This window comes from Balaenoptera borealis (assembly GCF_965194805.1).
Source record: "Balaenoptera borealis genome assembly, chromosome: 6".
NCBI classification, from domain to species: Eukaryota; Metazoa; Chordata; class Mammalia; order Artiodactyla; family Balaenopteridae; genus Balaenoptera; species Balaenoptera borealis.
In genome coordinates, this window is record NC_138863.1 from 72874963 (window position 1) to 72900933 (window position 25971).

General features: G+C 39.8%; 1 long non-coding RNA gene and 1 pseudogene across 2 annotated transcripts in view; both read left to right on the top strand.

Annotated features, from left to right (window-relative positions):
* LOC309630263 (heterogeneous nuclear ribonucleoprotein R pseudogene) overlaps positions 1-25971 on the top strand; it is a 499447-nt pseudogene that overhangs the window by 71656 nt on the left and 401820 nt on the right. The window lies entirely within an intron of this gene.
* LOC309630792 lies at positions 19637-22936 on the top strand. The gene is made up of 2 exons (XR_014245937.1): positions 19637-21040; positions 22126-22936. It is a non-coding gene; the product is annotated as an uncharacterized lncRNA (long non-coding RNA).

Genomic DNA, 25971 nt, shown 5'->3' on the forward strand with positions numbered 1-25971 from the left:
TCAGTAGTTGCGGCTCGCGGGCTCTAGAGCGCAGGCTCAGTAGTGGTGGTGCCCGGGCTTAGTTGCTCCGCGGCATGTGGGATCTTCCCGGACCAGGGCTTGAACCTGTGTGCCCTACATTGGCAGGTGAATTCTTAACCACTGTGCCACCAGGGAAGTCCCTATGTGTGTGCTTTAAAGAAATAGTTTTAATATTCTATTAAACCCTAGGAGCTATTAATGAACACTTTAAAGTGCTCTAATGGGGAATATACACTCTAGGGGGTGGTCTGTCAGCACTGAAGGGCCATAATCAGGACCTTGGACTTGGAACAGTGGCTACTGCACCTCCTTTGACTATCTGTTTCTGAACCTACACTAGAGAATTTATTCTTTAGCAATAAGAGATGCTGGAAATAACTTAATAATTTATTGGTGACATGGATGGTTATTGAGGTATGTGCACTGCACAGGCATCTTACCCTTAAATGAATGGGGCATAAGTTTTGGGTGAGCCCAGAACAGTGCTCTAGGCCCGGGTGTTTGTTTAGTCCTGTGCCTGCCACTTAGTGCAGGATTCTGTCACCTGATCCGATGAGACGCGTGGCTGGATCCTGCTCTACAACACTGTGGTGTCCAGTTCAAGTTTTCCTGATGGGTTCTGGTCAGGAGCTACAAGTTCATGGAACTCCAGGCTCTAAAGGGACAAATTGTCAGAGGTTCCACCAGGACACTGATGATTGTGTGCCACCAAACTGGCTTAAGCCAGTTGACAACATTTGATCCACAAATAGTTCTCATGAGATGTATTTAATGAAAAAAAAAAGAGGACCAATAGGAAAAAAAAAGTCTATGTACAATGACAAAGATTTGAGGAAGTTTCATAGAAACGTGTTTTTGTCTATATAATAATAATAATATCAAAAAATTAAAAACGGCTTACTATGTGTCAGGCACTGTTCTAAACTCTCTCTCTCTCCATATATATATTCATTTAATACTTGTCATAACTCTATAAAGAGATACTATTATCACATTATTAACCCCATTTTACTGGCAAGGAAACTGGGGCACTAAGTATGACTTGTCCTAGATGATACAGACAAAGTGAGTGGGGAAACTGTGATTTGAACCCAGGCAGTCTGAATCCAGGCTCTTATTGTTATAGACACTAGTTTGCTGTCTGAAAAATAGCAGTCAGTAAGTGACCAGGAGCCACAGGAGTTTATAGAATTAAAGAAAACTGGACTTGCTTTAAGAGCCCCGGGGGAAAACTAAGGAATTCTGAGGTTTTCCTTGGCTTGAGAAAAGGCCCTCACCAACAAGAGATTTTTCTATCAGGCATCATTTGGGCAGCAGGGCTTCGGTGATGAATTAAAAATAAAGACCTGTCACTTGGTTGATGATGTGTATAACAGTTTTTCTAGACGCAACAACGCTGCTGAGTGTTAGAAGACTTTGACAAGAAAGGCAGGCAGGCGACAATTTGCTTCTCTTTCCCGTATTTGGCTTCCTTCCTTTTATGTCTCCCTATATCATCCTATACCAGAACAACTGCTCACACATCTAAGTCACAGCAAAACATTCCTTCATGAAGCCATATTTTTCTCTGTTCCTTGTAGTCCCTCAACCAGGGCAAGAGTTGGGATAATCTGATTACTAGCACAGTCATTTGGTGAACTCTTTACCTGCAGGTGTAAATCTGATCTTGCATCTTGCTTTTGCAAGTTCCTCTCTGGGCATGGTTCTTAGAGAGACCAGAAACCCACCACCCATAGCCAGCATCCTGTGGATGTCCTTGGCTGATTTACTCATTCTAATTCCCACTCTGTAATTTTACCAAATGTTACCCGAGTGTTGCGAGGTGCATTTAGGGCCTTCTTCCATTTCCCTGTCACCGAGGCAACCTGGTGTGCATCTCCCACAGTCCTCCTTTCCTCAGCCTTGCTCTGCATGTTCTCAGGATGCTGCTCAGTCACTCATTCAACCACATCACACAGAACTCTAGGAAACTGAGCACCAGACTAACATAATGGCTCTGTGGGCTGCCAGATCACCAAATTTTTAAAGGTTCTAGAATTTTTAGTGTTCTCATAACTGTTACTTACTTGGTAAGTTGCCAATTCTTTTTTAAAACATTCCCAACGTTTGCATGTATCAGATTACTTTTATGTAAAAATATAATAATTAATTAATGTATTCATCCAACTTGAGTTGAGTACTTGGAACCCAATGCTGAAAACTCAAGAGGAATAAGATAGGGACCGTGCTGATCCGTTGGAGTTGTTTTGATTGCAGGTGATAGGAATCCAACTTAAACTAGCTTAAACAAAAAAGGAGATTTATTGACTCATGTAACTGAAAAGTCTGTGTGTAAATTCAGGCATGGCTAGATCAAGGGAGCTCAAATGATTTCATCAGGACTCCTTTTTCTCTATTCATCTCTACTCGTCTTTGCCTCTCTTTGTGTGCTGACCTCATTTTCTCTTACTAAAGATAGCTTCCTCCAATATGACCTGAACAAATGGCCTTAAGAAGCTCCAGCTTCGAGGCTTCCCTGGTGCCGCAGTGGTTGAGAATCCGCCTGCCAATGCAGGGGACACGGGTTCGAGCCCTGGTCTGGGAAGATCCCACAGGCCGCGGAGCAACTGGGCCCGTGAGCCACAGCTACTGAGCCTGCGCGTCTGGAGCCTGTGCTCCGCAACAAGAGAGGCCGCAACAGTGAGAGGCCCGCGCACCGCGATGAAGAGTGGCCCCCGCTCGCCGCAACTAGAGGAAGCCCTCGCACAGAAACGAAGACCCAACACAGCCAAAAAAAATTAATTAATTAATTAATAATTAAAAAAAAAAGAAGCTCCAGCTTCTTAAGAATGATCTTCTAAGATCATTCTTAGAGCTCAAAATAGCAGAACAGAGACCCTCTCTCCCTCAGAATCCATATATCAAAATTCAGAAAGATTCTGATTATCTCTAGTTGATCACGTGCCTGTTTAACTGACCACTCTGACCAGAGGAATGGAATATTCAAATTGGCCAGGCTTAGGTTATATGCTTCCCCCTCAGATGAGGAAGCTTCAACCTGGTTGTATAACATGAAATGTGTTTCCCACACAGAGCAAAGGGTGACTGGTAGACAAAAATAATAGATATTCTCTGTGGTAGCCAGCCTCAAAGATGACCCCAAATGATCCTCACTTTCTGGTATTTTGATATCCTTGCATAATCTTCTACATTGTATCATGGTTGACCTGTGTGACCAACAGAATCCTACAGAAGTGATGGTGTGTGACCTTCACGGTTAGGTCATAAAATACATTGTAGACTTTATCTTGCTCTCTCTTAGAATACCTGCCGTGAAGGAAGCCAGCCACCATGTTGTGAGGATGCCCAAGCAGCCCTACGAGGAGATCCACATGAAGAGTAACAGAGGCCCTCTCTCAACAGCTGGTACCAACTTGCTAGCCACTTAAGTGTGCCATCTGGAATGTGGATTTTCCAGCCCTAGTCAAACCTTCAGATGACTACAGCCCTGGCCTACACCTTGACTGCAACTTCATGAGAGAATCAAGCCTGAACTACCCAGCTAAGCTGCTTCTGAATTCCTAAACTGCAGATGTTATGAGATCTGTGAGATAATAAATGTTTACTGTTGTTTTAAACCATTAAGTTCTGAGGAAATTTGTTACTCAGGAATAGATAACTAATACATCCACTATACTTGCTCTCAAGTAGCTCGTTGCCCAGTCTAAAGTCAGAGACATTTAAAGGACTAACTCTAATTTGTGAGTGGGAAAGAAAGACAGAGGAGATAGAAAAGAAGCCTCTGTGAAGTTTTCAGAGGAGGCCACATTTGAGCTGGGCTTCAAGGATGAATGTGAGGAGGAATGGAAATCCAGGCCAAGGGAACAGTGCAGGCAAAGGATATGAGACCTGAGAGTGGGAAATGCAAATAGAATAACGTAGTTGTAGTTAAGGCCATGGCTCATTAGAATCACAGGAAGGGCTTGAAAAATACACAGATACTCAAACCCAACCCCTAGAGAATCTGATGATTAGGAAGCACTGGTTTGCGTTTCCATAGTTGCTTTTGGTCTTCAGTTGGTTGGTTAGCTGGTTACTGTGGAGGGGTGAGTCTGCAGCAGTGTTTCTCAGTAGGATCTCTGGACCACTTGCTATAGAAAGCAGGAAACACAGGCTCTTGGTTTTTGTGTTTTGGTTTTTTTAAATTGGAGTATAATTGCTTTACAATGTTGTGTTAGTTTCTGCTGTACAATGAAGTGAATCAGCTATATATATACATATATCCCTTCCCTCTTGGACCTCCCTCCCCCCCCACCCCCCATCCCATCCACCTAGGTGGTCACAAAGCACCAAGCTGAGCTCCCTGTGCTATACAGCAGGTTCCCACTAGCTATTTTACACATGGTAGTGTATTTATGTCAAACCTAATCTCCCAATTCGTCCCACCCTCCCCTTCCCCCCCTGTGTCCACATGTCCGTTCTCTACATCTGTGTCTCTATTCCTTTCCTACAAACAGGTTCATCTGTACCATTTTTCTCTTTCTGGCTAACTTCACTCTGTATGACAGACTCTAGGTCCATCCACATCTTTACAAATGACCCAATTTCACTCCTTTTTATGGCTGAGTAATATTCCTTTGTATATATGTACCACATCTTCTTTATCCATTCATCTATCATTGGACATTTAGGTTGTTTCCATGCTCTGGCTATTGTAAATAGTGCTGCAATGAACACTGGGGAACATGTGTCCTTTTGAATTATGGTTTTCTCAGGGTATATGCCCAGTAGTGGGATTGCTGGGTCTTAACTACCAGTGGCATTCTTCACAGAATCAGAACAGAAATTTTACAATTTGTGTGGAAACACAAAAGACCCTGAATAGCCAAAGCAATCTTGAAAAAGAAAAACAGAGCTGGAGGAATCAGACTCCCTGATTTCAGACTATACTACAAAGCTACAGTAATCAAGACAGTATGGTACTCTCACAAAAACAGAAATATAGATCAACGGTACAGGATAGAAAGCCCAGAGATAAACCCACACACATATGGTCACCTAATTTATGACAAAGGAGGTAAGAACATACAAGGGAGAAAAGACAGCCTCTTCAATAAGTGGTGCTGGGAAAACTGGACAGCTACATGTAAAAGAATGAAATTAGAACACTCCCTAACACCATACACAAAAATAAACTCAAAATGGATTAAAGACCTAAATGTAAGACTGGACACTATAAAACTCTTAGAGGAAAACATAGGAAAAACACTCTTTGACACAAACCACAGCAAGATCTTTTTTGACCTGCCTCCTAGAGTAATGAAAATAAAACCAAAAATAAACAAATGGGACTTAATGAAACTTAAAATCTTTTGCACAGCGAAGAAAACCATAAACAAGACGAGAAGACAACCCTCAGAAGGGGAGAAAATATTTGCAAATGAAGCAGCGGACAAAGAATTAACCTCCAAAATATACAAACAGCTCAGGGAGCTGAATATCAAAAAAACAAACAACTCAATTAAAAAATGGGCAGAAGACCTAAATAGACATTTCACCAAAGAAGACATACAGATGGCCAAGAGGCACATGAGAAGATGCTCAACATCACTAACTATTAGAGAAATGCAAATCAAAACTACAGTGAGGTATCACCTCACACCGGTCAGAATGGCCATCATCAAAAGATCTACAAACAATAAATGCTGGAGAGGGTGTGGAGAAAAGGGAACCCTCTTGCACTGTTGGTGGGAATGTAAATTGATACAGCCACTATGGAGAACAGTATGGAGGTTCCTTAAAAAACTAAAAAAAGAAACACAGGCTCTTGGGTCCAAACCAATCCTAATGAAATAGAATATTTGTGAGGGGGTAGAGTGGGGTCCAGGGACCTGCACTTTAAGAAGCACTTTAGAAAATTTTATGCAAAGTAGTGCATCAGTGTACAAGTTTAAGAGATGAGTAAATTATTGAAAACCCAGGAAACAGTTGTTTTGTGGAAATAAGGAGAGTTTCAAGCAAGAGGTGGTAAATTGAAAAATGGATTTACATTCATGCCATAATGATGTAAAAAAATACTTAAGTAAAAAGAGTAGCAGGAAATATACCAAAATGACCTTGGTTATATTATGGTGGTGACACTGTAGATGATAGTTTGTTTTGTTTTTTGTAGTACAGGTCCATTCTTTCTATAATTTAAACAATGATTTTCAGAAAGGTTAAGGAGCTGTGTTAACGCTGTGGAGAAGTCAAGTTGGACAAGGGTTGAAAAGAGGTCATTGGCCTTGGCAAGTGGGAGGCCACTGGAGACGTTTTGATGAGGGGGTGGAAGCCAGATTACAATGGTTGGATTCAGTGGATGGGGAGGAAGTGCAGGGAGCCAGTATAGACCATTAGTTCAAAAAGTTTGGCAGCAAAGGCAAAATTTAAAATAAAATTGTTCTTTTTTAAACGGATTATAAAAGTAATACTTGTTTATTATATAAAGTTGGGTAATACAGAATATTAAGTACAAAATAATAGTCACCCATTATCCCCCCACCCAATGCCAAGCCATGCTAAGATTTTGATATATTTATTTAATGAATATTTCTCCTTCACAACAGTGAGTTAAGAGAGAGGAAATGGTCAAAATCATCCATATTATTCTCAGATGAGGAAACCAAGCCTCAGAAAGTGACTTTCCTGAGGCCTGAAGAGTCCATAACAAACTGTTTGATTCCCATAGTGCTTTGGCTTGCGTTTACTGGGTGCTCTACCCCCACCCTGCAGCAGAATTGGCCAGTCAGCCCTTTTCTTGTGCCCCATTGTGTCCTGAACAGATACTTCAGCGTCAGCGCCTCTACAATTTCACTGCAACTAAGGATTATATACTTAAATCACCCACTAGGCCTGTCCTCTTTGACAGTAGGGCCTAGGTCTCCTTCATCCCAGTATTCCCAAATCCTAGCATGGCATTTGACAGAATCACTGCGCAACACATGTTTCTAGAAATGATGGGTAATGCTTTGGTAGAGTAACTAATGCAGTTTTAATTTCCAGTATTTCCTGCTTCTCTGTAATGACTCCCCCACTCCGGCAGTAGTGAGAGTGTTTCATGCCCAGATTGCCTCCAGGTAAGAATAACACAGTAGAACCAGAGTCTAATTCTTGGCTTTTGACTTTCAAATACTCAGGTAGGGTATAAACAACAGTTTTGGAAGACAGGCTGATAAGCTGTACTACCTCCTCCCTGACTAAATATGGTCTAATTGGGAGGAGAAAGGAAAGTTGAGGAAAAGGAAACAAGTAAGATACCGGCGAGTGCTCCTGAGAAAGGGGCCTGGGCGCTATCTCCCACCCTGCTGAACCCCATTCCAGAATAGAGTTTGTGGAGTAGGTAGAACACCAGAATCCCCCTGCCTCGTGGCAGAGAAGAGGAAGTGGCATAGTAGGGGAGAAATGGCCACATGGAAAAACTAGACCAGCACACTGTCCGACAGAAATATAATTTGAGCTACGTATGTAATTTTGAGTGTCCTGATAATTAGCCACATTAAAGAGAGTAAGAAGAAATTAATTTTAAATATTTTATTTAACCCAGTGTATCCAAATATTATCATTTCAACATGTAATAGAGAAATTATTAATGAGATGTTTTGCATTTTTCTGTACTAAGTTTTTGAAATCTAGTGTGTATTTTATAGTCACAACACACCCCAGTTTGGATTAGCCATATTTCAATTAAGTGTCAGACAGAGAAAGACAAATATCGTATGATATCACTTATATGTGGAATCTAAAGAAATGGTACAAATGAACCTATTTACAAAACAGAAGTTGAGTCACAGATGTAAAAACAAACTTGTTACCAGGGGATAAGTGGGGGGGCGGGGGAGGAGGGATAAATTGGGAGATTGGGATTGACATATACACACTACTATATATAGAATACATAACTAATAAGAACCTACTGAATAGCACAGGGAACTCTATTCAATACTCTGTAATGACCTATATGGGAAAAGAATCTAAAAAAGAGTGGATATATGTATATGTATAACTGACTCACTTTGCTGTACAGCAGAAACTAACACAACATTGTAAATCAACTATACTCCAATAAAAAAATTAATTAAAAAAAAGAAAAGGAATCAGTACTTAAGGAAATGCAAATGTATAATAATGATTTTCAGAGAAGAACCATCAGGCTCAAATGCATCTTGTGATATTTGCTCTGCTTTAAAATAATCTATGAATAGAAATGTGTGATTCCAATGAAAAAAAAGAAAAAGTTCAGCAGCCACCTGTGGCTGGAGACCATGCTAGACAGCATGGGCGGGTCTGGACAACCAGACCGAAAATGGCCCCATGGACTGCCTAATCCCACAGCTGAGAACTGGAGACATAAAATGTTTCCTGTGTGCTCAAGAATATCATAGACAAGGACCAAAGAGCCAGGTGACCTAAGGAGATCTTGTTTGGTAAGCAGCTTTTGGCAGGAAAGAGCTCTTTGCAGGAAAAAGTTCTCTGCGGGAGGCCCCTTTTGTCTTGTCGCTAACCTTAAACCAGGCACCCCCATGATCTACTCATCTCTGGCCCAAGCACACCTTTCAGATCTTTTGATCACACAATACCTTGCCTAACCTGTTGGTTCTTTCTGCAGATCAAAGAAGTAGAAATGAAGAATAAATAATTAACAGATGACCAGATCTCATCCCTAGATTCCCCTTCAGTAATCTCAAGAACAAACTGTGTGAACAAGATAGCATCTAAAGAAAACTCACAAGAAGTGGACAAGCCTGCACACAGTGGGGGATGGTGACGACTCTGACCCCCTATCTCAATGATTAACTGAGATTACTTCCTTTTTTCCCCTGAAAGACTTTCATGGCTGAGCAGAATCTTCAGAGGTGGTTTTTGGGGGACCCTGAGTCCACCATCTCCCCAGATTGTCAGTGTTCTGATTAGAAGCATCTTTCCTCTCTACCAACATTTTCCTCTCGGGTATTGATTTTTGAGCGGCGAGCAGTCGGACCTGATGTGGAAACAGATTCAGGCTGAGGGGAATCGGATCTAGTGCTGATCTGCATGGACTGAGTGGACAGAGGGCCATGGGAATGCTTCAGTGAATGCCATGGAGAGATGGCTGTCCAGGCACCCAAGACCCACCCCTCTGTACACATCCACACTCTGTAAGCCCCCAGGAACTTGGATACCACCTGGGGAAAGATGAAACCCCAACCTGAATTGTGCCCCCTGTATTGGAAGCATGGAGTCTTAACCACTGGACCGCCAGGGAAGTCCCAAGAAATTTGTACCTTGATTGGGTTATTAGAGGATTGCTAATTTGGATGACATTGTGGCTATGTGGGAAAATGTCCTTATCGCTTAGATATGAATATAAAAAAATTAGGGGTAAAATATCAGGTTACTTGTAGATCGATGTTCATAGCAGCCTTACTCATAGTAGTCAAAAAATGGGAACAACTTAAATGTCTATCAACTAATGAATGGATAAATAAAATATGGAATATCTACATGATGGGATATCATTCAGACATAAAGTATTGACTAGTGCCACAACATGGATGAACCTTGAAAATATTATGCTAAATGAAAGAAGCCAGTCACAAAAGGCTACATATTGTTATGATTCCTCTTACATATAATGTCTAGAATAGGCAAATGTATTTAAAAAGATGGAAGGTAGATTAGTGGTTGCCTAGGGCTGGGCATGTGGAAGGAAGTGGGATTAACGGCTTAAGGATTCAAGATTTTCTTTTGGGATGATGAAAATGTTCTTAAATTGATTGTGGTGATGGGTTGCACATATCTGTGAATATAGTAAAAAACATTGAATTGTGCACTTTGGGTGAATTGTATGGCATGTGACTTACATCTCAATAAAGCTGTATTTACAAAAGAGGGAAAAAAGTCATGCTCTATAATTTTGTTTAAAACAACTAAGAGAAAAAAGGAGCAAATATGGCAGAGTTAACATTGTTAAATCTGGGTGGTGGATATTACAAGGGTTCATTATACTATTCTCTCTACCTTTTTGTATATTTGAAATTTTTAAAGAATAAAAACTAGAGGGTGGTAATTCTCGCTGAAAATCCATGCCCTTAAGCATTGATTTGAGAAGGCATTCCCTTGCCTTTCCTAATTGCAAAATAAAACGGAGGAAGAGAGCATCATCCCCTCTTTGGGGACTGCATGAGGGGTAGTAAATATTATTTCATTTCCTCTGCTATTGATAAGCTCTCTGGGGAGCAATCAGGTGATCACCAGAGAACTGGGCTCTGGGGACCACTGATGGAAATGACCCCTCACACTTCCAGGTCGCCACACAGCTGTGTGCAGGACAGAATCATGGAAAAGAAATGCAAAGAAGGGAGATAGAGGGAGGAAGGGGCACTATAGTTGTGTGTAATTGTAAGAAAATTTCATTTATAAAAATAAAATCCCAGAAAACAGATTAGGAGACAATTATTTGCGCTATAGAAATATTTCTAATGCTTTATAAAAACATAAAATAAATTTTTTTTCATGGCACAACACTGTAAATCAACTATACTTCAATAAAAACATAAAATTAAAAAAAATTTTTTTCAATAGGTAAATATATGCAAATACATGGGATAAGAAAAGCCAATAGTTGTATAGCACTATGTTCATTGTTCCACTTTCCGAATAATTAACTCATTTAATCCTTATTATAATCCCCATTTTACAGCCAAGACCATTTAAGGTTGAAAACCCACACAGCCACTAAAGGACAGACCAAAGCTTCCAGGGTCACGCTCTTAACCGCTACACTTGACCGCCCCCTCGTGAGACACAAAAGGGCTGGTTCCCTCCTCAGAGGCTACCACTGTTACCAGCTTCCTGGGGAATCCTTCCAGAAGATAGATAATTCAAGGAAACTTTTCTTTTGTAGGCTCATTCAAGCCCATTTTTCAATCAGCAGTTTGGAGAACAGATTCAGATGCTCCCTTCCATCGACATGGTAAGTTCTGACCCACAAACTGTGAAGTCCCTGAGGCGCCTGTGGAGAGGCACAGCCTGTTATGTTGCCACCTGTAAACCACAGACCCACAGACAAGGGGCCTCTGATTTACTACGCTTCTCCCTGCTGGTCCACAGAGCTGTTAATCTTCTCCCCTGGGGCAGAGTTTGACAGCTCCCAAAGGTTCCAGTGAAGTACTCTTTTCAAAGTGAAATTCTCAGTCAAATAAACTTGAAACAGACTTGGTCTGGATCCAGGTACAGAACCAACCCCCTCCTTGCCTCCGGCCAGTCGTTGGCTACACTTCACTTCCTGGGTTTTTTGAGTCCTCTGGTGCAGGCTACGTTTTTTCTTCAATAAAACAGTGATTTAAAACCTTCATTCTTCCTGTTTTAAAATTGTGCCAGGGCATAATCATTCTGTCTTCACCAAAGAGTACACAAAAATCAACCAGAGCTCTGCAGCCACCCCCATGGTGGATTATCAGGTAAACACTTTATCAGACCCATCGATCTGGCTGGTGGGAAGCAGCAGCATAGCACAGGGAGATTGGCTTGGTGCTTTGTGATGACCTAGAGGGGTGGGATAGGGAGGATGGGAGGGAGGCTCAAGAGGGAGGGGATATGCGGACATGTGTATGCATATAGCTGATTTGTGCAACAGAAACTAACACAGTATTGTGAAGCAATTATACTCCAATAAAGATCTATTAAAAAAAATCTACTTTTATCCAATAAGAACCCTTTTTTTTCACTCCTTTGTTTCTTCACTTGAAATTTCATTTTGATTCTCTCTAAGCATTCAGTTTTCCCTTAGACTTTCAGACTATTCCTTTTCTTAGATTAGTGCCCCCAGGCTCTCTTCACCTCTACCAGGGACTTCAGTGATTTTCTGGTGGTGATAATAAAAAGGAAAGTTTTCTTCCTTTTCTGTAAACTCTAACAACAACAAAAAATATTGCAAAGAATGATTTCTTGTGGGGCACTGGCAGGGGAACGTTTTCGTGCAGGGGGAAGGTGTCGAGTAAATTTCTAACATCCCCGCAGTTTATATTAACAATTATTAGAAGTTTCTTGCTGGGCACCCCATCCTTCTGTGTTCATTTTGTCTCTGAGTGTATTGATGTGGGATTCATTACTGCTGTTTTGGTCTTTTTTTCCTCCTGGCACATGGTAGGGGCTGTACTTCCCTGCCCCTTTAGAAGTAAGGTGAGACCGTGCGATTTGCTTTGGCCAAAGGAACTTGAGAGGTGACGTGTATCATTTCTCAGGGAAAACTTTAAAAACCCGCATGTGATGCCTCAGATTCCCATCCCGCTGCTGCAGTGGTTGTAGTAGTAAATGTTAACATAGATCCTCCGCGGCCTGGGTCCTTGTGTGACAATGATTAAATGACCCTCCCTCACTGCAATGAACAGTGAGAAATTAACTTTTTTTATGTTAAACCACTGAGGTTTGGGAGCTATTCGTTACAATCTAGCCCCTCTAAACTGATAAAATTTGAAACAACTATAAATAAGTAATGAAGAGCATTGGGAATCTTTGCCTCAGCCCCTGAAGACAAAAGTTAAAGTCTGTTTTTCCATCTGATTGAGCAATCTCAGATAAAATAACAATTCAGTTGATTCCTTTAGCAAATCTTAATTAAGGACTTACTCTGTTCAAAGCACTATTAACAAGGGTAACAAAAACTTTATTTGATTATCAGGATTATTTATTTAAAAGACACTAAAATTCCAGATAATTCAAAATAGCCAAAATGACTTAGCATCTAAGATGCTGTGCTTAGTGCTTTTATTACAATTTCCCATTGCCTCTGAGCATTTTCCAGCTATAAAATTGTTAAAGGGTAGATTTCCCCCAAAAGGTAAAATCATGACTCTCATGCAGATGTAAAATGAGCACATGTTAAAGATTTTACTTACTCATTATTCAATAAAGAAACTGGAATTACATTATAACTGGTTCAAAGGAGAAGTCAAAAGAACCACAATTTTCTATGGAATAAAGAAATGTTGAAATGGATTTACAAAGGGACACAAAACTGGAATTTTCACTAGGATGTGGAGTAGTGCAGTTGAGGGATGTGGGGTAGTCAGTTTAAACCACCATGCCATAATTCCTCCACAGAATTTATTTGTATGACACTAGATAAAAATTATTTTGCATTGCTATCAAATATCTACAAATTCAGAGTTATGAAATAGCTCAAAGTCAGCAAAAGGCTAGAATCCGACAAAGCAAAGGGTATGCTCTAGACAATGCAGTTTTCCATTAGAGACATCCAGGAAGCCCTTTTCCTTATTCTGAATTTCCTTACAGACTGAATTCTCAAAATAAAAAAATAATAATAATAATTAAAATAAGTGATGCTATTTACTCAGTGCTAGGCAATGTGCTAAGACCTTTACATACTTTATCATTAGATGGATATTGTTATTACTATTTTATAGATAGGATAACTGAGACCTAACTTTTTTTTTTGGCCCTGTCTCATGGCTTGTGGGATCTTAGTTCCCTGACCAGGGAGGGAACCCAGGCCCTTGGCAGTAAGAGAGTAGAGTGCTAACCACTGGACTGCCAGGGAGTTCCCTAGCCAAAATTTAAATGAAAGTCTAACTGATTCCAAAGCTTTCAACAGTTTTCAAAGAATATTTAAGATAATGACAAGTTTGGGCTTCCCTGGTGGTGCAGTGGTTAAGAATCCGCCTGCCAATGCAGGGGACACGGGTTTGAGCCCTGGTCTGGGAAGATCCCACATGCCGCGGAGCAACTAAGCCTGTGCGCCACAACTACTGGGCCTGTGCTCTAGAGCCCGTGCGCCACAACTACTGAAGCCCGTGCGCCTAGAGCCTGTGCTCCGCAACAAGAGAAGCCACCGCAATGAGAAGGCCACAGACTGTAACGAAGAGTAGCCCCCGCTTGCCACAACTAGAGAAAGCCCGTGTGCAGCAACAAAGACCCAACACAGCCAAAATAAATAAATAAATATATTTTTAAAAAGATAATGACAAGTTTTAAAAATAATTAGTATACAGTAAAATTGACATTTTCTTGGTATACAGTTCTATGAGTTTTTAACACATGTATAGATTCACTTAACCACAACCACAATCAGGATACGGAAGTGTCCCATCACCCCCCAAATCTCTCTGAGCTACTCCTTTGTAGTCACATCCTTCCCCTGCCCCTGGCAACCAATGATCTGTTCTCTGTTGCTATATTTTTGTCTTTTCAAGAATATCAAATAGGGGCTTCCCTGGAGGTGCAGTGGTTGAGAATCTGCCTGCCAATGCAGGGGACATGGGTTCGAGCCCTGGTCTGGGAAGATCCCACATGCCGTGGAGCAACTAAGCCCATGCACCACAACTAGTGAGCTCACGTGCTGCAACTACTGAAGCCCGCGCACTTAGAGCCCGTGCTCCACAAGAGGAGAAGCCACCACAATGAGAAGACCACACACCACAACAAAGAGTAGCCCCTGCTCGCTGCAACTAGAGAAAGCACAGCAGCAACAAAGACCCAACACAGCCTAAAATGAATAAATTTATTTTAAAAAAATCAAATAAATTATTTTTAAAAATATATCAAATAAATGGAATCACACAGTACGTAACTTTTAAAATATTTTTTTTGAGGGGGTGATAATTATAGATTCACAGAAAGTTGCAAAAGTAGTACAGAGAGATCCTGGTACCCTTCACCCAGTTACCCCAATGCTGACATCTTACATAACTACAGTGCAATATCAAAACCAGGAGATTGACCTTGGTCCAGTCCACAACCATTCCACATCCATCAGTTTTACATGCACTCATTTGTGGGTGCCTGCACAGTTCTATACAATGTTATCACATATGTAGTTTTGTGTAACTATCACCGCAATCAAGATATGGAATTATTCCATTACTGCAAAAACGATTGTGTCATCCCCTTATAGTCACATCTTGTGGAGTTACATTTTTTGGAAGTCTTTCTTTATGTGTTCCCCCTCCTTTAAAAAAAAAAACCCACTTTAAGGTAATTAAACAATTAATTCAATCCTTCTTTTGTACTGCAATATTTGTTTTTTACTGACATGATTATTTTTAGAAAGTTCAAAAAATTTCACTTTTTTTCTTTTTCTTTTTTTTTTCACTTTTTTTAAAAACTGTTTTTCTTCTTTTCATTTCATAATTATTACTGAAAAAAAATGTTGTCCCATAGAGAGTATGTTAAAAAGTGTTCCATCCGAGGTATTGTTTGTGCTGTGAAGGTCACTATTTGGAAACCAGAATCTTGGACTTGCCCAGGCATCAAGCTGAAAAAAGGTAGCCCATCATTTAAATGAGTTCAAACTCTTTTACAGCTGTTGAGCCAAAGGCAGAACCTTAATCATTTTTCCTCTTCAGTACTTTTTAGAAATACAAATTTTATAATAAAGAGTATGACATGTTGAACCGCTAAAAAAATGTCATGTTTTGGTAGCAAATAGATGAACTATGGAAATGGTTCCACAGTGCAAACTCACTTTTAAGTTAAAAAACTGTTTTAGGGGAAAAGTAATTTTCAGACCTATGAAATCTCAGTGTTTCCTCTGGGCTCTGTTTTCCCAACTAATCAGTTATTTAAGGTAAGAAGAACTGCAAACACTCCATCTCCAATTTTTTTCTATTTGCTTATAAATTAAAATAAACTTTATTCTTAAAGAAGATCACTGATTTGGAATTACCAGAATACTATTTAACCATATTGATTTGTGGGAGACCCTGCTTTTTCATGGACCCCATCCATATTCTTTTTTGTATCTTGTTTCTGTCATGGGTTAATATTTATTATAAATGTAAGGATGTTTTCCATCCTTTGCTCAAGTTATCCCTCTTGCATTCTCTGGTGAGCTTAACCTCTAGCCGTTATGGAATTCTTCTCCTAGAGCCTGGACAGAGACATTCCATTCAGTACTTATGGCATATGTTATTTGCAGGCCTCTAGGCTGGAATAATAAAGAAACTAAACACTAATGGGAGGGGGCAGGTAGGGGATGGTTTTCCCTCCAAAGTTTACTTTTTCATTTTTATTTACTCTCCTATATGTAGTCTCTTTTCTATGTAATTGGAATTATAAGCCAATGTGTGGGCAATTTTCAGAGCAGACTTAATTAATTCATTACTATGATTGGATAAATACATCGTCTGTGGTTCTTGGTGAATGGCTTTGCCCTGAGGTCCACAGACATGGCTAATAATGAGCAAAGTAGGACACTGATGTACCTTCTTCATATAAGAGAAGTATTTTCCATTTGTCCCTCCAGATTGACTCTACTCTTCTCCTCACCTGGGGGTGCCAGATTCAGCAAACAAAAATACAAGATGAAGAGTGAGGTCAGGTGTTTTCCTCCAGCTCCTCCCTTTCTGGTTGCGGAAGGTTGGCTGTGTCCCTCTGTCAAGCCACGGCTCCTGCAGGTGCCCTCTCTGACAACTAGAGATACACTCTGGGCCCAGTAACTGCTCTCTTCCCTGATCCTGGGGCCTAAAGGGGGTCATGGTTCTCTCTGTTGCGGGCCTCAGAATGCTCACCATCCCTTTCTGTTTTCTCTTAACCTCACACCACTGAAAATGGTCCCTTCATTAAATTTGCCTCAGTTCCCCACTTGAAAGTGCCGTCTGTTTCCTGTCAGGACTCTGATTGACACAACGTGGTTCTGATTAGTGGAGAACACATCACATATTTTGCAAAAAGATAAATTGTAAATTGAACCATAAAGTTATTATTATTTTTTAAAATAACTGTATTTCTTTTTGGCTGCACTGGGTCTTCGTTGCTGCACGCGGGCTTTCTCTAGTTGCGGCGAGCGGCGGCTACTCTTAGTTGCGGTGCGCGGGCTTCTTATTGCGGTGGCTTCTCTTGTTGCGGAGCACACGGGCTCCGTAGTTGTGGTGCACGGGCTTAGTTGCTCCGCGGCATGTGAGATCTTCCCGGACCAGTGCTTGAACCTGCGTCCCCTACATTGGCAGGCGGATTCTTAACCACTGTGCCTCCGAGGAAGTCCCCCATAGAGTTATTGATTAACATAGCTTTATGTCTATGGGCTTGCATAGCTTCAAGAATGCTTTAGCTTAATTATGGTGCATCTTTATTTTTTTATTTTTTATTTTCTAACATCTTTATTGGAGTATAATTGTTTTACAATGGTGTTAGTTTCTGCTTTATAACAAAGTGAATCAGTTATACATATACATATATCCCCATATCTCTTCCCTCTTGCATCTCCCTCCCTCCCACCCTCCCTATCCCAGCCCTCTAGGTGGTCACAAAGCACCGAGTTGATCTCCCTGTGCTATGCGGCTGCTTCCCACTAGCTATCTATTTTACATTTGGTAGTGTATATATGTCCATGCCACTCTCTCACTTTGTCCCAGCTTACCCTTCCCCCTCCCCATATCCTCAAGTCCATTCTCTAGTAGGTCTGCATCTTTATTCCCGTCTTGCCCCTAGGTTCTTCATGACCTTTTTTTTTTCTCTTAGATTCCATGTATATGTGTTAGCATACGGTATTTGTTTTTCTCTTTCTGACTTACTTCACTCTGTATGACAGACTCTAGGTCCATCCACCTCACTACAAATAACTCAATTTTGTTTCTTTTTATGGCTGAGTAATATTCCATTGTATATATGTGCCACATCTTCTTTATCCATTCATCTGTCGATGGACACTTAGGTTGCTTTCATGTCCTGGCTATTGTAAATAGAGCTGCAGTGAACATTGTGGTACATGACTCTTTTGGAATTATGGCTTTCTCAGGGTACATGCCCAGTAGTGGGATTGCTGGGCCATAAGGTAGTTCTATTTTAGTTTTGTAAGGAACCTCCATACTGTTCTCCATAGTGGCTGTATCAATTTACATTCCCAGCAAGAGGGAAAGACGGTTCTCTTTTCTCCACACCCTCTCCAGCATTTATTGTTTGTAGATTTTTTTGATGGTGGCCATTCTGACCAGTGTGAGATGATATCTCATTGTAGTTCTGATTTGCATTTCTCTAATGATTAATGACGTTGAGCATTCTTTCATGTGTTTGTTGGCAATCTGTATATCTTCTTTGGAGAAATGTCTATGTAGGTCTTCTGCCCATTTTTGGATTGGGTTGTTTGTGTTTTTGATATGGAGCTGCATCTGCTGCTTGTATATTTTGGAGATTAATCCTTTGTCACTTGCTTCATTTGCAAATATTTTCTCCCATTCTGAGGGTTGTCTTTTCGTCTTGTTTATGGTTTCCTTTGCTGTGCAAAAGCTTTGAAGTTTCATTAGGTCCCATTTGTTTGTGTTTTTATTTCCATTTCTTTAGGAGGTGGGTCAAAAAGGATCTTGTTATGATTTATGTCATGGAGTGTTCTGCCTATGTTTTCCTCTAAGAGTTTTATAGAGTCTGGCCTTACATTTAGGTCTTTAATCCATTTTGAGTTTATTTTTGTGTATGGTGTTAGGGAGTGTTCTAATTTCATTCTTTTACATGTAGCTGTCCAGTTTTCCCAGCACCACTTACTGAAGAGGCTGTCTTTTCTCCACTGTATATGCTTGCCTCCTTTATCAAAGATAAGGTGACCATATGTGTGTGGGTTTATCTCTGGGCTTTCTATCCTGTTCCATTGATCTATATTTCTGTTTTTGTGCCAGCACCATACTGTCTTGATTACTGTAGCTTTGTAGTATAGTCTGAAGTCAGGGAGCTTGATTCCTCCAGCTCCGTTTTTGTTTCTCAACATTGCTTTGGCTATTCGGGGTCTTTTGTGTTTCCATACAAATTGTGAGATTTTTTTGTTCTAGTTCTGTGAAAAATGCCATTGGTAGCTTGATAGGGATGGCAATGAATCTGTAGATTGCTTTGGGTAGTATAGTCATTTCACAATGTTGATTCTTCCAATCCAAGAACATGGTATATCTCTCCATCTATTTGTATCATCTTTAATTTCTTTCATCAGTGTCTTATAATTTTTTGCATACAGGTCTTTTGTCTCCTTAGGTAGGTTTATTCCTAGATATTTTATTCTTTTTGTTGCAACAGTAAATGGGAGTGTTTTCTTAATTTCACTTTCAGATTTTTCATCATTAGTGTATAGGAACACAAGAGATTTCTGTGCATTAATTTTGTATCCTGAAACTTTACCAAATTCATTGATTAGCTCTAGTAGTTTTCTGGTGGCATCTTTAGGATTCTCTATGTTGAACTATGGTGCATCTTTAGCTGGAGGTGAATCCTAATATCTCAGATTGTGGAGGCATTGGAGATGGTTCTATTCATCCACTATTAGACATAACAGTGAAGATTTCTAGGTATATAACATTGTCCTGGGCTTCCCTGGTGGCGCAGTGGTTGAGAGTCTGCCTGCCGATGCAGGGGACACGGGTTCGAGCCCTGGTCCGGGAGGATCCCACGTGCCGCGGAGCAACTAGGCCCGTGCGCCACAACTACTGAGCCTGCGCGTCCGGAGCCGTGCTCCGCAAAGAGAGGCCGCGACAGTGAGAGGCCCACGCACCGCGATGAAGAGTGGCCCCCGCTCGCCACAACTGGAGAAGGCCCTCGCACAGAAACGAAGAACCAACACAGCCAAAAATAAATAAATAAATAAATTTAAAAAAAAAATCTAAAAAAAAAAAAAAAAAAAAACATTGTCCTTTTGAGCTCTCCTTTACATATATGTGATTATTTGATATTTATGCAATTCTAGTCACCTAATTTACTTACTTTTCAAGAAGTTATATATGTGTATATATATATCTGTGTATGTGTATAAAGTTTAAAAAAGAGAGTGGTTAAATGGTTAAATAACTTATGATAAATTTATACTATTGAATATGATATAGTTATTAAAATGAATGAGATATGTCTATAGGTATTAATATGGAAATAGCTCCAAGACATTTTGTTAAGTGACAAAACCAAGACCAGAACAAAAAAATATAGAATCAAATAGTCTGTATATCTGTAATCATCAAGAATAGCCTGGGGAGTGTGTGTGTACCAAATCACAGACAGGGACTGCCTTGGGAGAATGGAGGGCTTGGGAGAATGATGCTTTCACATTTTGTTCTCTATACTTAATATATTGTAAAGGATTCTTGTGTATCTGTCACAACATGTGTTTTGTGTTCATCTATGCTTTCTCCTAAAACCTCACCCAAATGACAGTAAAGACATACAGAGATAATACAGGGCCAATAGACAAGAGAGAGCACCATAGAGGATTAGAGAGATCGACAAAACTTTGGAAGGTTAAAAGTGGAGAATAAGTGGTAACTGAGTTACCAGAATAGGGAAGACTGAAGCTTATGTTTCTGCAGAGGTAGTTTCCAATGAGAAGCAAACTGATTCATGGCCCAGAACACCTGAGAGACTCAGAAATTAGAGACACCATGTACTTTCAGGAGGGGCAAGATGTGAGATGAACATAGGAAAATTAGCTGAGAGTTTGCATAAGGAGCAAGTAGACCCCCTTGAACTTCTACCCCACCCCATGATGTCCAGTGATTACACCCCCAACCTCAGCAGGAAATGGGAGGTTTGGTCCATGGAGAGATGATGTTGAAGAGACGGTGAACTCAGGGATGATGACAGGCACAACTGAAGGGGATAAGGCACCAGACAGAAAACAGTGGGATTGAGTGAAAGGCTACACACTGCACAGTGACACCCAGGCCTTCTTCCCTTTTCAGCCCCCAGAATGCTGGCAGGGAAGCTTACATGCCTCAGTCAGCAGACTGGATAATTTTTCCTTGGAGAATTTCCAAGAAGAAAGACCTATTGACATTTAGCGTTGTCCAGTAAAATGTCCGTGTTCCACTTGATTACCCTACAGTGAAACTCACCATTCAACAAACCCCATTCATATTCCTAGAGCTTCCAATCAGCCTTTTAGCACCTCACATTTAATATGAACTGGCAGACTTTTTGAGGAAAGCCTCTGACATGAAAAAAAACAGGAAAAAAAACGACAGATAAAAGGAACTCAGAAGAATCAAAGACAGTACAAGGAACGGAAGGAAACTTCAAACAAATGACTAATATCCTCTGAAAGGTAAGTGATGATATTACATCCTTGAGACAAAAACAGAATGATGAGACAATGGAATAATTAACAAGAAAAAGCTTTAGAAATTAAAAATATGTTGATTTAAGTAAAAAATTCAATAGAAGGTTTAAAAGACAAAGTTGAAGAATCCCTGAAAAGTAGAACAAAAAACTAGAAAAGGAAAGAAAAGTAGGGCAGTTCAAGAGGTTCAATATCTGAGTAATAGGGATTTCAGAAAGAAAACAAAAGAAGGAAGCAGAAATTGTCAGCTATTATATTAGTCTGGGTTCTCCAGAGGAACAAAACTAATGGTGTATATATTTATATTTATATAAATTTAATATATTTATTATAAGGAATCGGCTTACTTGATTATGGAGGCCAATAAGTCTCCAGATCTGCAATCAGCAAGCTGAAGACCCAGCAAAGTCAATGGTATATTTCCAGTTCGAGCCTAGTCCAAAGGCGGGGGAAGACTGATCTCCCATATGGAAGACAGTCAGGCAGAGAGAGCGAATTCTCTCTTACTCAGCCTTTTTTTTTTTCTATTCAGGGTTTCAATAAATTGAATGAGGCTTACCCACATTGGAGGGCAATTTGCTTTACTCACTGATTCAAATGTTAATCTCATCTAGAAACACTCATAGGCACACCCAGAATAATGTTTAACCAACGATCTGGGCACCTTGTGGCCCAGTCAAGCTGACACATAAAATTAACCATCACAGACACGATGCAGGAACATATCCCAGAATAAAGCATGCGACAGGTCCAAATGAGAATGAGAAATGAAAACGATCCATACCAAGGCACATCACTGTAAAATCCTCCATCATCAGGGATTATAAGAATCTAAAACCTTCCAGAAAGGAAAAGAAAGGTCACAAGGAAATAGAATGGCATTAGACCCTCAGCAACACCAGTAGCTAAAAGCTAATGCAGCAATGTCTCCAAAATTCTGCGAGAAAATATTTCCAACCTGATTCTCTGCTCAAACTATAAAAATATGAAGGTAGAAAAAAAAAAAAAGATGTTTTCAAGCAGGCAAATCTCAAAAACTTTGCTTTCTTTGTATCTCTTTTTCCAAGAAGCTTCTGGAACATGTGTGTTACCAAAAGAAGGGAATAAACCAAGAAAAGGGAAGATCTGATTGAGAAAACAAGGATTCCAACAAGGAAAGAGGCAAGTTGAATTTCTAGAAGGGTGATGATGAAATGTCCTAAGGTTACAAACCGGTTCTAGAGACAAACCAGTTCAGGCAGAAACTGAAGGATGGAAGGATCCAGGAGAGATGTCTCTATTAAAAAAAAAAAAAAATGAAGAATAACTATTAGAATACTTAAGGTGCTTGACCATGTTGCTGGAAAGAGAATTGGAGAAGTATAAGAAAAGTATTTTATATCTGTATCTCCACTAACACAAATGCATAAAACAAAACAAAATGAATAAGTATGCAATATTTAATTCCAGGAAAAACAAAAAATGCATAAGAAAAGAAATGTAAACAAAGTATTGCCTACTCATGAGCAATATTTGCATTATCATTATATTATAAAAACTATTCATTTAATAAAAAAATTGCAATTAAAATACATAGGGAGGGACTTCCTTGGCGGCGCAGTGGTTAAGGATCTGCCCGCCAATGCAGGGGACACGTGTTCAAGCCCTGGTCCGGGAAGATCCCACATGCTGTGGAGCAACTAAGCCTGCAAGCCACAACTACTGAGACCATGTGCCACAACTACTGAAGCCCACATGCCTAGAGCTGGTGCTCTGCAACAAGAGAAGCCACTGCAATGAGAAGCCCATGCACCGCAAGGAAGAGTAGCCCCCGCTTGCTGCAACTAGAGAAAGCCTGAGCACAGCAAAGACCCAACACAGCCAAAAATAAAAAAATAAAAATACATAGGGAGGGAGAAGTTTATATGTGTGTAGGGGTGATGAAAGGATAGTAAGTCCTTATCTTCCATAGTAAGAAGTGAGTAGATAATGTCTAAAATTGCATAAAGTTATTAGTAAAAATATGGAGTTAAATATAAGAGGAGAAGCAGCTAACTGGATTAGAAGTTGCCTCTGCCTTTGGGGAATCTATTGTACTACTGGGGCTGAGTACTGTTTTGTTGCTGTTTGTTTGTTATTTTAAATTTTGTAAGTAGTAGTTGACCTTTCAAACCTTTTCTGGGTATTTTTTGATTGCCAAAAATATTTTTATGACCTAAAGAAATTGTATATAAGGTGATATAAAACATTCGTCTTAAAGGTTTTCTTAATCTTTTTGGAATAGGCTGGGTCTAGACAAACAAGATATCTTGTTAATACCTTGTTAATTAATATCTTGTTAATTACCTCTAGTTATTAATCACTATTTTTCCTTAATTCAAATACCTAATTCAAATGGCTAAATGCATTAGGGCTTGTAGTTTATTATATTATTTAGAAAGTATTTCTATCAGAGTAAAATATTTTCTATTATAAGGGATGAAAAAATTTTTTTTCCTTCTACCCTTTCTAGGTTCTTGGTTGGGGCTCTGCAACAAAAGGCAGAGGTTAACAAGAGAAAGCATTCAAATTTATTCAATATAAGTTTTATGTGACACAAGAAGGAAATGAAGACCCCAAGAAACAGTTAAACCTGAATGTTTTTATACTAGGTTTGATGAAGAATGGAAAGTCACAGAAAAATGTGATAGGACAAAAGGGCATGAGCTGAGAGTACTGAACTGAGGACAGCTTAGCGAGGAAGCCTGTTTGTTTGGATTCCTCTCAGTGTCCCTACTTTTCTCTGGGTAGAGGGAGAGCACTTCTCACTTGAAGGTCTTTTGACCTGCTTCCAGGGAGAAAGGAAGAGCAGAGACTCCTTCCTACACCTGCCATTTCTCAAAGTCCTTCAGCTTAAAATATTCAGTATGCCAAGGTACCACATTTGGGGGTAGCGTGTTCTTAACCCTGTTACTATCATAAATTAAATGTATTAACTCTTTGTGAAATATTGTTGCTAAGAATCTTTATATAGAATCAGATAATTCTGTAATTTTATTTTACTCTTTTTACATACACCTTCTATCACATTCTCACAGTAACCGTTGAAGGGAATAGCCCTAGATTAATACTTTAAAAGTTAATGAATTATTTAGACATATCCTTTTGAGATATTTAGATATATCCTCTCATATAATTTCCTCCTTCTAATCAGGGTAGAAGTATTAATATCCAATCTGTATATCTTGGTTTGAATTTCTTTAAATTATCTTTGTATAAGCAATTCTTTTAAACACGTAGTTCTATAGAAAACAATCTAGAGGAACATATAATAAAAAACTAACAGTGGATATCTGGGAAGTAGAATTGGGGAGGATTTTCTAAAATGTTTTACAGCCTTTGTGTGTTATTTTTATAATCACAATATATTTGTGAATGTGTATGTGTATATGTATATATGTAGGATAAAATAAGAGGTTTTACATAGTAGTTTTGGGCTCTATTGCAATTCTTTATTGTTTTCACCTTCATCATAAAGGGATTTCACTAGCACAAACCTGAAAGGATATCCTGTTGAACTTCACCTGACATTCTATGATCTGGTTTAGCTACTTTAACCAAATGACTCTGAACTGAGGTGACCAAAGGCAACTGCCCTGCTCTAGACTGTTAGATCCAAATTGCTTTCAGCATGTTAGTGGTACAGCCAGGAATATCCACGCTAGGCTAATGGGCAATCACTTGTCAGTCCACAATCAGCCACAGAAAATACATGTGCAAGCACTGGAAATGAACTTTACAGATTAAAAAAAAAACCAAACAAATAAATTATAATGATTGTTTATTAATTAATAAATGGAGTACATTTCAGCCAGTTGTTTTTCCTCCTTTCCTTGTTGGGCCATTTTATGTTGACCAGAAAACACAAGTAATGGAGTTTCATCTTTTTGCTATTGCCCTTCAGGAGTGGGAAGCATCTTCTCTCAAAGTAGCCCTTCTTACCTGAGAAGACCCTGACTGGATTAGTTCTTTGTTTTTTAATTTCTAGGATTCTCGGTCTCATGTTCTCCAGATTTTATATTATTATTATTCCAGTGCTTAGCATGCACTTAGAGATGCTGCAGGAGGTTCTATAGGTAATTCATAGTAGAATTAGGAATAGAACTGTTTGACAGTCTTTGCTCTATGCCTGCCTCAAATGGCATAACGCTACAGACGGCATGTTTTTGTGTTCCTGCAATTCCTATGTTGAAACCTAATCCCCAATGCGATGGCATTTGGAAGTGTGGCCTTTGGGAAGTGAGGTGATTAGGCCATGAGGATGGAGCCCTCCTGAATGGGATTAGTGCCCTTATAAAAGAGACCCCAGAGAGATCCCTTGCTCCTTCTCCCACTTGAGGACACAGCAAGAGGACAGCTATCTAAGAACAAGGAAGCAGACCCTCATGAGACATCCAATCTTCTGGTACCTTGATCTTGGACTTCCCAGCTTCAGAATTGAGAAATAAATGGTTGTTGTTTAAGCCAGCCTGTTGGTGGTATTTTTGGTATAGCAGCCTGAACAGACTAAGGCACATAGGAAATTTTAAATCTTTGAAATGCCCTTTGACAACTGTAGGTCTCTCCTGACCCATGTCCTGTCCATTAGCAAGTCTTCCCAATTCTCACTCCAAAATATGTCTCTGATGGACCCACTTCTCCCCATCTTCAGCATCCCCACCTGGTCCTGGCTATCAGGAGAGACGTCTGATGGAACCACTGTCACACCTGCAAACCGGTTTTTACTCTTGCTCTCTCCAGTCTTTCTACCATGTAGCAACACAGAGTGACCTTTCCAAATCAGAAGTTTGACCACGTTATTATAGTTTTTTTAAAAAAGGTCAGGTTGGTTGAGGTATAATTTACATAAAGTAAAATTCATCCCTTTAAGGTATATAATTCTATGACTTCTTTTTTTT